At 42.8% G+C, this 13,530-nt stretch overlaps 1 protein-coding gene across 3 annotated transcripts in view; it reads left to right on the plus strand.

The window, feature by feature from the left end:
• LOC106599254 (rho GTPase-activating protein 21) overlaps window positions 1-13,530 on the plus strand; it is a 106,667-nt gene that overhangs the window by 7,331 nt on the left and 85,806 nt on the right. The gene's annotated exons all lie outside the window — the stretch shown is intronic.

The raw sequence follows: 13,530 nt of genomic DNA on the forward strand, positions 1-13,530 counted from the left end.
GCAACACTGAAGCATAAATGAGAGCACCAGCTGTTCCAGACGACTGTGTGATCACGCTCTCCATAGCCGATGTGAGAAAGACCTTTTAATCTCTCTGGGCTAGGCGGGACGAATTCGTCCCACCTACGTAACAGCCACTTGAAGCCTGTGGCGCGATTTTCAAAACCTTAAAAATCCTATTACTTCAATTTCTCAAACATATGACTATTTTACAGCTATTTAAAGACAAGACTCTCGTTAATCTAACCACACTGTCCGATTTCAAAAAGGCTTTACAACGAAAGCAAAACATTAGATTATGTCAGCAGAGTACCAAGCCAGAAATAATCAGACACCCATTTTTCAAGCTAGCATATAATGTCACAAAAACCCAGAAGACAGCTAAATGCAGCACTCACCTTTGATGATCTTCATCAGATGACAACCCTAGGACATTATGTTATACAATACATGCATGTTTTGTTCAATCAAGTTCATATTTATATCAAAAACCAGCTTTTTACATTAGCATGTGACGTTCAGAACTAGCATACCCCCCGCAAACTTCCGGGGAATTCGCTAACATTTTACTAAATTACTCACGATAAACGTTCACAAAAAGCATAACAATTATTTTAAGAATTATAGATACAGACCTCCTCTATGCACTCGAGATGTCCGATTTTAAAATAGCTTTTTGGTGAAAGCACATTTTGCAATATTCTAAGTACATAGCCCAGTCATCACGGGCTAGCTATTTAGACACCCGGCAAGTTTAGCACTCACCATAATCATATTTACTATTATAAAAGTTTGATTACCTTTTGTTGTCTTCGTCAGAATACACTCCCAGGACTGCTACTTCAATAACAAATGTTGGTTTGGTCCAAAATAATCCATCGTTATATCCGAATAGCGGCGTTTTGTTCGTGCGTTCCAGACACTATCCGAAATGGTAAAGGGTCGTGCGCATGGCGCAATTCGGGACAAAAAAATTCTAAATATTCCATTACCGTACTTCGAAGCATGTCAACCGCTGTTTAAAATCAATTTTTACGCCTTTTTTCTCGTAGAAAAGCGATAATATTCCGACAGGGATTCTCCTTTTCGGCAAACAGAGGAAAAAAATCACAAAGGCGGGGGCGGTCGGGTCACGCGCCTAAGCCCAGAGTCCCTTGATCGGCCACTTGAGAAAGGCGATAATGTGTTTCAGCCTGGGGCTGGGATGACGACATTCAGGTTTTTCCCGGGCTCTGAGCGCCTATGGACGACGTAGGAAGTGTCACGTTAGAGCAGAGATCCTTAGTAAAAGATAGAGATGGAAAAGAAGTTCAAGAAATGGTCACAGGCCACTTCCTGTAAAGGAATCTCTCAGGTTTTGACCTGCCATTTGAGTTCTGTTATACTCACAGACACCATTCAAACAGTTTTAGAAACTTTAGGGTGTTTTCTATCCATATGTAATAAGTATATGCATATTCTAGTTACTGGGTAGGAGTGGTAACCAGATTAAATCGGGTATGTTTTTTATCCAGCCGTGTCAATACTGCCCCCTAGCCCTAACAGGTTAAACAGGTAAACATTCAAAAGGCTGCGGGGCCAGACGGATTACCAGGACGTGTACTCAGAGCATTCGTGGACCAACTTGCAAGTGTCTGCACTGACATTTTCATCCTCTCACTGTCTGAGTGTAATACCAACATGTTTCTGTGCCCAAGAAAGTGAAGGTAACCTAGTGGTTAGAGCGTTGGGCTCGGTTACTAGATCGAATCCCCAAGCTGACAAGGTAAAGATCTGTCGTTCTGCCCCTGAGCAAGGCAGTTAACGCACTGTTCCCCGGGCGCCGAAGACGTGGATGTCGATTAAGGCAGCCCCCCGAACCTCTGATTCAGAGGGGTTGGGTTAAATGAGGAAGACACATTTCAGTTGAAGGCATTCAGTTGTACGACCTTTCCACTTTCCCCTAAATGACTACCGCCCCGTAGCACTCACGTTGGTAGCCATGAAGTGCTTTGAAAGGTTGCTCTTGGCTCACATCAACACCATCATCCCAGAAACTCTAGACCCACTCCAATTCGCAAAACGCCCCAACAGATCCACAGATGACACAATCTCAATCGCACTCCACACTGCCCTTTCCAACCTGGACAAAAGGACAACCTATGCGAGAATGCTGTTCATTGACTACAGCTCAGCGTTCAACACCATAATGCCCACAAAGATCATCACTAAGTGAAGGACCCTGGGACAAACACCTCCCTCTGCAACTGGATCCTGGACTTCCTGACAGGCTGCCCCCAGGTGGTAAGGGTAGGTAACAACACATCTGCCACGCTTATCCTCAACACTGCGGCACCTCAGGGGTGTGTGCTTTGTCCCCTCCTGTACTCCCTGTTCACCCATGACTCTATGGCCAAGCATGACTCCAACGCCACCATTAAGTTTGCTGACGACACAAGTGGTAGGCCTGATCACCGACAACGATGAGACAGACTATAGGGAGGTCAGAGACCTGGCAGTGTTGTGCCAGGACAACAACCTCTCCATCAACATGATCAAGACAAAGGAGCTGATCGTGGACTACAGGAAAGGGAGGGCCGAACAGGCCCCCATTCTCATTGACGGGGCTGTAGTGGAACGGGTCGAGAGTTTCAAGTTCCTTGGTGTCCACATCACCAACAAACTATCATGGTCCAAACTAGAGGTCGCCCAATTATGATTTTTCAACGCCGATACCGATTTATTGGAGGACCAAAAAAGCCGCTACCGATTAATCGGCCAATTTATATAAAAAAAGAAACTATGTATGTACGTGTGTGACAATTATGACAATTACAACAATACTTCAAGCATTGCGAAGAGCTGCTGGCAAAATGCACGAAAGTGCTGTTTGAATGAATACTTACGAGCCTGCTGGTGCCTACCATCGCTCAGTCAGACTGCTCTATCAAATCATAGACTTAATTATAACATAATAACACACAGAAATACGAGCCTTAGGTCATTAATATGGTCGAATCCGGAAACTATCATCTCGAAAACATATATTTTTTTTCTTTCAGTGAAACACGGAACCGTTCCGTATTTTATCTAACGGGTGGCATCCCTAAGTCTAAATATTCCTGTTACTTTGTACAACCTTCAATGTTATGTCATAGTTACCTAAAATTCTGGCAAATTAGTTCGCAACGAGCCAGGCGGCCCAAACTGCTGCATATGCCCACCCTGACTCTGTTGCAAGAGAAGTGACACATTTTCCCTAGTTAAAAGAAATTCATGTTAGCAGGCAATATTAACTAAATATGCAGGTTTAAAAATATATACTTGTGTATTGATTTTAAGAAAGAATCCCGAGCTGACAAGGTAAAAATCTGTCGTTCTGCCCCTGAACAAGGCAGTTAACCCACCGTTCTTAGGCCGTCATTGAAAATAAGAATGTTTCCTTAACTGACTTGCCTAGTTCTAGGCCATGTGCTGTTATAATCTCCACCCGGCACAGCCAGAAGAGGACTGGCCACCCCTCATAGCCTGGTTCCTCTCTAGGTTTCTTCCTAGGTTTTGGCCTTTCTAGGGAGTTTTTCCTTGCCACCGTGCTTCTACACCTGCATTGCTTTCTGTTTGGGGTTCTAGGCTGAGTTTCTGTACAGCACCTTGAGATATCAGCTGATGTAAGAAGGGCTATATAAATACATTTGATTTGATTTAGTTAAATAAAGGTGTGTAAAAAATAAAATAAAATAAAATCGGTGTCAAAAAATACCGATTTCCGATTGTTATGAAAACTTGAAATCGGCCCTAATGTATTAGCCATTCCGATTAATCGGTCGACCTCTAGTCCAAACACACGAGACAGTTGTGAAGACGGCACGACAACACTTTTTCCCCATCAGGAGACTGAAAATATTTGGCATGGGTCCCCAGATCCTCAAAAAGTTAAACAGCTGCACCATCAAAAGCATCCTGACCGGTTGCATCACCACCTGGTATGGCAACTGCTCAGCATTCGACCGCAAGGCATGACAGAGGGTATTGCGTACGGCCCAGTACATCACTGGGGCCAAGCTTCCTGCCATCCAGGACCTAAACTCAGCAAAAAAAGAAATGTCCTCTCACTGTCAACTGAGTTTATTTTCAGCAAACTTAACATGTGTATTTGTATGAACATAAGATTCAACAACTGAGACATTAACTGAACAAGTTCCACAGACATGTGACTAACAGAAATTGAATAATGTGTCCCTGAACAAAGGGGGGGGGGGGGGGGGGTCAAAACAAAATAAGAGATCCGGGCTCTTCGCTGGCCATGACAGAACACTGACATTCCTGTCTTGTAGGAAATCACGCACAGAATGAGCAGTATGGCTGGTGGCATTGTCATGCTGGAGGGTCATGTCAGGATGAGCCTGCAGGAAGGGTACCACATGAGGGAGGAGGATGTCTTCCCTGTAACGCATTTCGTTGAGATTGCCGGCATTGACGACAAGCTCAGTGATGATGCTGTGACACACCGCCCCAGACCATGACGGACCCTCCCCCTCCAAATCGATCCCGCTCCAGAGTTCAGGCCTCGGTGTAATGCTCATTCCTTTGACGATAAACGTGAATCCGACCATCACCCCTGGTGAGAGACAACTGCGACTCATCAGTGAAGAGCACTTTTTGCCAGTCCTGTCTGGTCCAGGGACAGTGGGTTTGTGCCCATAGGAGAAGTTGTTGCCGGTGATGTCTGGTGAGGATCTGCCTTACAACAGGCCTACAAGCCCTTAGTCCAGCGTCTCTCAGCCTATTGCGCACAGTCTGAGCACTGATGGAGGGATTGTGCGTTCTTGGTGTAACTCGGGCAGTTGTTGCCATCCCTTACCTGTCCCGCATGTTTGATGTTCGGATGTACTGATTCTGTGCCGGTGTTACACATGGTCTGCCACTGCGAGGACGATCAGCTGTCCGTCCTGTCTCCCTGTAGCGCTGTCTTATGCGTCTCACAGTACGGACATTGCAATTTATTGCCCTGGCCACATCTGCAGTCCTCATGCCTCCTTGAAGCATGCCTAAGGCACATTCACGCAGATGAGCAGAGACCCTGGGCTTCTTTCTTTTGGTGTTTTTCAGAGTCAGTAGAAAGGCCTCCTTAGTGTCCTAAGTTTTCATAACTGTGACCTTAATTGCCTACCGTCTGTAAGCTGTTAGTGTCTTAACGACTGTTCCACAGGTGCATGTTCATTGATTGTTTATGGTTCATTGAACAAGCATGGGAAACAGTGTTTAAACCCTTTGCAATTAAGATCCATGAAGTTATTTGGATTTTTACGAATTATCTTTGAAAGACCGGGTCCTGAAAAAGCGATGTTTCTTTTTTTTGCTGAGTTTATATACTAGGTGGTGGCAGGGGAAGTCCCAAAAAATGTTCAGACTCCAGTCTCAGTCCAAAAGGCTCCTTAACAGCTTCTACCCCTAAGTCCTAAGACTGCTGAACAATGAATCATATTGTTTTTTGTATTATTTAACCTTTTTCAGTTAAGAACAAATTCTTATTTTACAATGACGGCCTACCCTGGCCAAACCCTAACCCGGACGATGCTGGGCCAATTGTGCGCCGCCCTATGGGACTCCCAATCACGGCCGGATCGAACCAGGGTCTGTGGTGACCTCTCTAGCACTGAGGTGCAGTGCCTTAGACTGGTCCCGAGTGGCGCAATGTAAATAGCCACCTGGACTATTTACATTGATCTCCGCCCTTTGTTTTAATAAACAGTGAGTAGCAGCAGTGTTATCTATGCATAGTGACTTTACCCCTCCCTACAAGTATAAATTACCTCGACTAACCTGAACCCCTGCACTTTGACTCGGTACCGGTACCCTCTGCCTTGTTATTGTTATTTTATTGTTACTTTTTCTTTTATTTGAACTCTAATTAGATTAATTTGAATGCATGTTTTAGCGCAATGTTCGAAATGCCTGTATTGCAAGAATTGAGGTTTACATTTTTTTCTGTTTTTATGAGTGTTTGTCTTTTTGGTTACGTCTCTTGGCTCCTGTGCTGTGTGCATTGGGCGCCTTCCGATTCGCACGCCGACACCAAGCCCCTGCCACTCAAAACAACGACAAAATATCTTCTTCCTCTCTGACAACAAGCAAACTAGCTATTTGCATTTGAGTTTTGGTCCAACATAATCAGTCATGTCATATGAACACCGAAACATAGACATTATTTTACTTTAATAGTGGAGAACTTAACCTTTTTATAACAATGCTCTTTATGTCTCAATTTCCAAAATGTAGAACAGAGCAGACCCTACTAAGACCTGACCCTACTAAGACAAAAGTATCAAGGAACATGACTGTGGAAAATTATGTTTCTGTCACGTGGCATTACAGTACCACAAGCAGCATTTTAGCCACAGACATATGTGCTAGCTCTCTAGTCTGTGTTCTATAAATGTGAAATGAGTATAAAAGTACAATTATTTAAGGAATTGGCAACTCGTTCTCATTCTGAGAAATAAGCATCTTATCCAGGTAGACCACTTGATTTCAACATCTAAACAAAGTGAACAGGCTATGTTGTTCAAACAGAGACGGACAGAAGAGTTCAACTGTTCTACCTCATTAGTAAATAGATCCAAGTTGGCTAGACTTTAACCTCTATGGGCTAGGTGGGACGCAAGCGTCCCACCCGTGGTGCACTCCATCAACAGCAGGTGCATTTCAAGAGCGGCAAATTTGAATCCAAATAAATGTCAAAATTCAAATTTTTCAAACATACAACTATTTTACACCCTTTGAAAGATAAACATCTCCTTAATCTAACCACGTTTTACGATTTCAAAAAGGTTTTACGGCGAAAGCATAAATTTAGAGTATGTTAGGACAGTACATTTACAAGAGTTGTGTGTAATGTTTTGTCAAGTCAAAGACGGGGTCACCAAAACCATAAAACCAGCTAAAATGATGCACTAACCTTTTACAATCTCCATCAGATGACACTCCTAGGACATTATGTTAGACAATGCATGCATTTTTAGTTCTATCAAGTTCATATTTATATCCAAAAACAGCGTTTTACTGTGGCGTTGATGTTCAGGAAATCGTTTCCCTCCAATAACCGGCATTCAAGTCAGCACCACAAATTAAATAATTAAAATTAGAAAACATTGGTAAAATATTATATTGTCATTTAAAGAATTATAGATTTACATCTCTTGAACGCAATCAACTTGCCAGATTTAAAAATAACCTTACTGGGAAATCACACTTTGCAATAATCTGAGCACTGCGCCCAGAAAAATACGCGTTGCGATACAGACTAGCCGCCATGTTGGGGAGATCTAAAATCGAAAATACTATGTAAATAATCCATTACCTTTGATTCTCTTCATCAGATGTCACTTCCAGGTATCACAGGTCCATAACGAATGTAGTTTTGTTCAAAAAAGCTCATCATTTATGTCCAAAAATCTCCGTCTTGTTAGCACATGATCTAAGCCAGCCGGACTTCTCGTCATGAACGAGGGGAAAAAATATATTTACGTTCGTTCAAACATGTCAAACGTTGTATAGCATAAATCATTAGGGCCTTTTTTAACCAGAACATGAATAATATTCAAGGTGGACGAATGCATTCTCTTTTATAACGTATTGGAACGAGGGTACCCAACATGAACTCGCGCGCCAGGTGTCTAATGGGCCATCATCGTTCCATGGCTCTTGTTCGGTCAGATCTCCCTCCAGAAGACTCAAAACACTTTGTAAAGGCTGGTGACATCTAGTGGAAGCAATAGGAAGTGCCAAAATATTCCTCAGCCCCTGTGTTTTTCAATGGCATAGGTTTAAAGGTAATACAACACATCAGATATCCACTTCCTGTCAGAATCTGTCTCAGGGTTTTGCCTGCCAAATGAGTTCTGTTATACTCACAGACACCATTCAAACAGTTTTAGAAACTTTAGGGTGTTTTCTATCCATATATAATAAGTATATGCATATTCTAGTTACTGGGTAGGATTAGTAACCAGATTAAATCGGGTACATTTTTTTATCCAGCCGTGGAAATACTGCCCCCTAGCCCTAACAGGTTAAATATAAAGATTAGCTGGCTACTCACTAGCAGGCTACTCACTAGCAGGCGGGCTAGTGCTCAAGAGATTGTGTTAATGTTTTATAATGCCTGCTGTCAGAATTTGGTCATATTTAGTGGATGTCAATTATGCATGTTTCTGGTTACATTTGTAACAAAGGGCATTTTCATCAACTTGAACGCAAGATCAGTGATTGCAATAAACAGGTTAAACTATTTTGATAAAATAATTAAATTATTGGTGGGTCTTGTGATTGTGGAAGGCTTATATTTAGCTTAAGTATAATTTTACAAGCCCTGAATTCATTCAATTATTCCTGACTGTTTGAAATTCAGTGTGTTGACCTTTTTTAATTGTGAAACAAAGCTTATATAGAGAAAAGAAATTGCGATGAATACTGTGAATCGCCCATTAGTTTGGGAAAAAAAACAGACATGGTTTTTAGCCCATATCGCCCAGCCCTAGGGCAGTGTAATGTCTCGAGCGTCATGAGTTTGGGCGTTTACGTACGTACTGTTCTACTGTGTATGTTTTGCACATTTATAAAATAAACAGCAATACCTTATTTACATAATTATTCAGACCCTTTGCTATGAGTCTCAAAATTGAGCTCGGGTGCATCCTGTTTCCATTGATCATCCTTGAGATGTTTCTACAACTTGATTGGAGTCCACCTGTGGTAAATTCAATTGACTGGACATGATTTGAAAAAGGTACACCTGCCTATATAAGGTCCCACAGTTGACAGTGCAAAAACCAAGCCATGAGGTCAAAGGAATTGTCCGTAGAGCTCCGAGACAGGATTGTGTCGAGGCACAGATCTGGGGAAGGGTACCAAAACATTTCTGCAGCATTGAAGGTTCCCAAGAACACAGTGGCCTCCATCATTCATGGATGGAAGAAGTTTGGAACCACCAAGGCTCTTTCTAAATCTGTCCGCCCAGCCAAACTGAGCAATCGGGGGAGAAGGGCCTTGGTCAGGGAGGTGACCAAGAACCTGATGGTCACTGACAGAGCTCCAGAGTTACTCTGTGGAGAGGGTAGAACCTTCCAGAAGGACAACAATCTCTGCAGCACTCCACAATCAGGCCTTTATAGTAGAGTGGCCAGATGGAAGCCCCTCAGTAAAAAGCACATGACAGCCCACTTGGACCTAAAGACTCTTAGACCATGAGAAACAAGATTCTCTGGTCTGATGAAACCAAGATTGAACTTTTTGCCCTGGCACCATCACTACGGTGAAGCATGCTGGTGGCAGTATCATGCTGTGGGGATGTTTTTCAGCGGCAAGGCCTGGGAGACTAGTCAGGATTGAGGCAAAGATGAATGGAGCAAAGTACAGAGAGATCCTTGATAAAATCCTGCTCCAGAGCACTCAGGACTTCAGACTGGGGAGAAGGTTCACCTTCCAAAGGGACAACGACCCTAAGCACACAGCCAAGACAACGCAGGAGTGGCTTCGGGACAAGTCTCAGAATGTCCTTGAGTGGCCTGGACTTCAACCCAATCGAACATCTCTGGAGAGACATGAAAATAGCTGTGGAGCAACACTCCCCATCCAACCTGACTGAGCTTGAGAGGATCTACAGGTGTGTCAAGCTTGTAGCGTCATACCCAAGAAGACGCAATGCTGTAATCGCTGCCAAAGGTTTTTCAACAAAGTACTGAATAAAGGGTCTGACTACTTATGTAAATGTGATATTTCATTTTATTTATTTTTATAAATTAGCAAAAAACATCAAGATTTAGAATAAGACTGGAGCATAACAAAATGTGGAAAAAGTCAAGGGGTCGGAATACTTTCTGAAGGCACTTTATAGTCTGTGCCGGCCAACCTTCAGCCAGGGAGTGGAAGCATGAGTGACGCTCCCAGGATATCTGAAGGGGCTGCACAGCCACAGATACTGCCTTTCCCATGCCAGGAACAACCACTCTTAGTTTAGGCAACCGGTGCTTGTCTGAGAAGTCACACCAAGTTCAATCCCAATTGTCTTAGAAGTGTTCCTTCCTCTAGGCTGATGTCTAAAATACTGCAAATGACTTTCAAACATTCTTTCAGCACTTGAGGATGATGTGCTCGGCCCTAATCAAATCACAGGATGGAAAAACCTTCACATTTTTGTCAAATGCCCTGCTACCAAAAGATTACAGGGCCTGTAAAATGGTATTAATTATTAGGCTACATAACGTACACGGTACAGTGGCTTGCGAATGTATTCACCCCTCTTGGCATTTTTTCTATTTTGTTGCTTTGGAATTAAAATCGATTTTTGGGTGGTTTGTATCATTTGATTGACACAACATGCCTATTACTTTGAAGATGCAAAATATTTTTTATTGTGAAACAAACAAGAAATAACACAAAAAAACAACTTGAGCGTGCATAACTATTCACCCCCCCAAAGTCAGTACTTTGTAGAGGCACCTTTTGCAGCAATTACAGCTGCAAGTCTCTAAGCTTGGCACATCTAGCCACTGGGATTTTTTCCCAATTGTTCAAGGCAAAACTGCTCCAGCTCCTTCAAGTTGGATGGATTCCGCTGGTGTACAGCATTCAAGTCATACCACAGATTCTCAATTGGATTGAGGTCTGGGCTTTGACAAGGCCATTCCAAGACATTTAAATGTTTCCCCTTAAACCACTCAAGTGTTGCTTTAGCAGTATGCTTAAGGTCATTGTCCTGCTGGAAGGTGAACCTCTGTAACAGCCTCAAATCTCTGGAAGACTGAAACTGGTTTCCTTCAAGAATTTCCCTGTATTTAGCACCATCCATCATTCCTTCAATTCTGACCAGTTTCCCAGTCCCTGCCGATGGAAAAACGTACCCACAGCATGATGCTGCCACTGCCATGCGGGGATGGTGTTCTCGGAGTGATGAGAGGTGTTGGGTTTGTGCCAGACATAGCGTTTTCCTTGATAGCCAAAAAGCTCAATTTTAGTCTCATCTAACCAGAGTACCTTCCATATGTTTGGGGAGTCTCCCACATACCTTTTGGCGAACACCAAACGTGTTTGCTTATTTCTTTCTTTAAGCAATGGCTTTCTTTCAGGGCACTCTTCTGTAAAGCCCAGCTCTGTGGAGTGTTTCTTAAAGTGGTCCTATGGACAGATACTCCAATCTCCGCTGTGGAGCTTTGCAGCTCCTTCAGGGTTATCTTTGGTCTCTTTGTTGCGCCTCTGATTAATGCCCTCCTTGCCTGGTCTGTGAGTTTTGGTGGGCGGCCCTGTCTAGGCAGGTTTGTTGTGGTGCCATATTCTTTCAATTTTTGAATAATGTATTTAATGGTGCTCTGTGGGATGTTCAAAGTTTCTGCTTTTTTTTTTTTTTTAATCACCCAACCCTGATCTGTACTTCTCTACGACTTTGTCCCTAACCTGTTTGGAGAGGTCCTTGGTCTTCATGGTGCTGCTTGCTTGGTGATGCCCCTTGCTTAGTGGTGTTGCAAACAATGGGGCCTTTCAGAACAGGTGTGTGTGTGTGTGTGTGTGTGTGTGTGTGTGTGTGTGTGTGTGTGTGTGTGTGTGTGTGTGTGTGTGTGTATATGTATGTATCCTGAGTTCATGTGACACTTAGATTGCACACAGGTGGACTTTATTTAACTAATTATGTGACTTCTGAAGGTAATTGGTTGCACCACATCTTATTTAGGGGCTTCATAGCAAAGGGGTGAATACATATGTACGCACCACTTTTCCGTTTTTAAAACAAGTTTTTTTTCATTTCACTTCACCAATTTGGACTATTTTGTGTATGTCCATTACATGAAATCCAAATCCATTTAAATTACAGGTTGTAATGCAACAAAATAGGAAAAATGCCAAGGGGGGTGAATACTTTTGTAAGGCACTGTATGTGGGTAACTCCATGATACTTGAGCATTACAAGACAAAACATCCTAGGCACACGTACACAAGAGGCCCTCTGCTCTGCTTCATTATCTGAGGCCTTTCACAGTGAAGTGCTCCGTTTACTCTGGATGTGGTGTCAAATTTGTCAGCCCACGGAGAGCTTAACTTTTTCCTGGTTAAGAGGGCAGTGTTTGATGTATTTAGGCCTGATGTCATGTGGTCTGTGCAGTGTGTGTCATGGCTGGATGAGCCTGTAAGTATAGAGGCCATGCGTCAGTGTTTTTGCGTACTTGTGAAAGACTAACGAGTGAAATGTTTTCTTCATTTGTTTGAAGAAAATACTAGCTGTTTGAAAATGGAGGCCCTGGAGGTGTTTTCCAGGCTTAGCTTAGTATCGAGGTGCGTGTGTGTGTGTGTGACTGGGATGGAAGGGCTGTAAACTTCTGAACCTTACAAATGACCACATACAAAGGTATAAACACTCAGTCTCTAAAGCATGCTAGCTAATATGCCAATACAAGTAAAGCATTGTTCGATAACGAAGCCAGATAATGTTTTAAAGCACATTCCAAGTCATCTTCTGTCTCATGTTTTCCGTATATGTTTAGTTATGCTATGTAACCGAAGAGTCATTTTTTCCCTAATATGCTTCGGCAGCTCATATTCAGTAAGTGGGGGCCACAGTACCGGCTGGGATTCCCCTGAGGTCGTAAGCCCTGAGGCTGTTGTTATGAAGCTGATGTATGACTTCTGATGCTCTGCTCTCCATTCCACAGTCTGATATGAAATTAACAAGAGCTTTGAGTTCAGTGCTTCACACACTCCGCGCTGCCACACCCAATGCAAATACTAAACACTGGCATTCTGGTAGTGATCCATAGACTGACGTGTGTGTGTGTGTGTGTGTGTGTGTGTGTGATCGTTTATCCAGAATGGATTTGTGTGTGTTGTTTCTCTGTGCTTGTCTTTTGTAATTAATGTGTGATACATGAAGTTAGTGTTTGTGCTGAACTGGTAGTAACTAGGGATGTACCGATATGACATTTCTGTCCGATACCAATATCTGATCATTTCCTTGCCAAAAAATCCGATGAGAGATAATCTTTTTTGAGCTTAAGCATTTTAGTACAGTTAAATAGTTGAAACACACACACTGACCAAAAAGTTATTTTGTTGGCATTTACGTATGTCCCCGTTACCAGTAAAGCATAATCAAAACCTATTTCTTTCACTTACTTGCTGTGCTGTTTCATTGTTAATTTGTTCAGTTTCCTTTCAACCAGGATTTCATCATACATGTCAAGCAGTGACGTTTCAGCTATGTCTGTCCGTGGCCTCTCTTCCTCGGTGTGCACTGTTGCTGTGTCTGTTTCCATCTTATCCAGCTGTCTGTAACGTTTCACGTTAACCCTGTTTCTTGTCTGCATCCAAGTAGCGGTCCTTGTACCTAGCATCGATCATGGTGGCGACTAGGGTTGCAAAGTGTCGGAAATTTTCAGTGGGAAGTTAAGCCCGGGAATTTGGGGAATTTTGCTTAAATTCATCAAAAAAAGTTAGCTTATAACAGTGAACCTTTTTTGTGGAATACACAAGGCAATTCTAGGTCTCGTGGCATATTTTGGTTAA

This window comes from Salmo salar, chromosome 03 (genome assembly GCF_965601325.2).
Source record: "Salmo salar chromosome 03, fSalSal1, whole genome shotgun sequence".
Classification (NCBI taxonomy): Eukaryota; Metazoa; Chordata; class Actinopteri; order Salmoniformes; family Salmonidae; genus Salmo; species Salmo salar.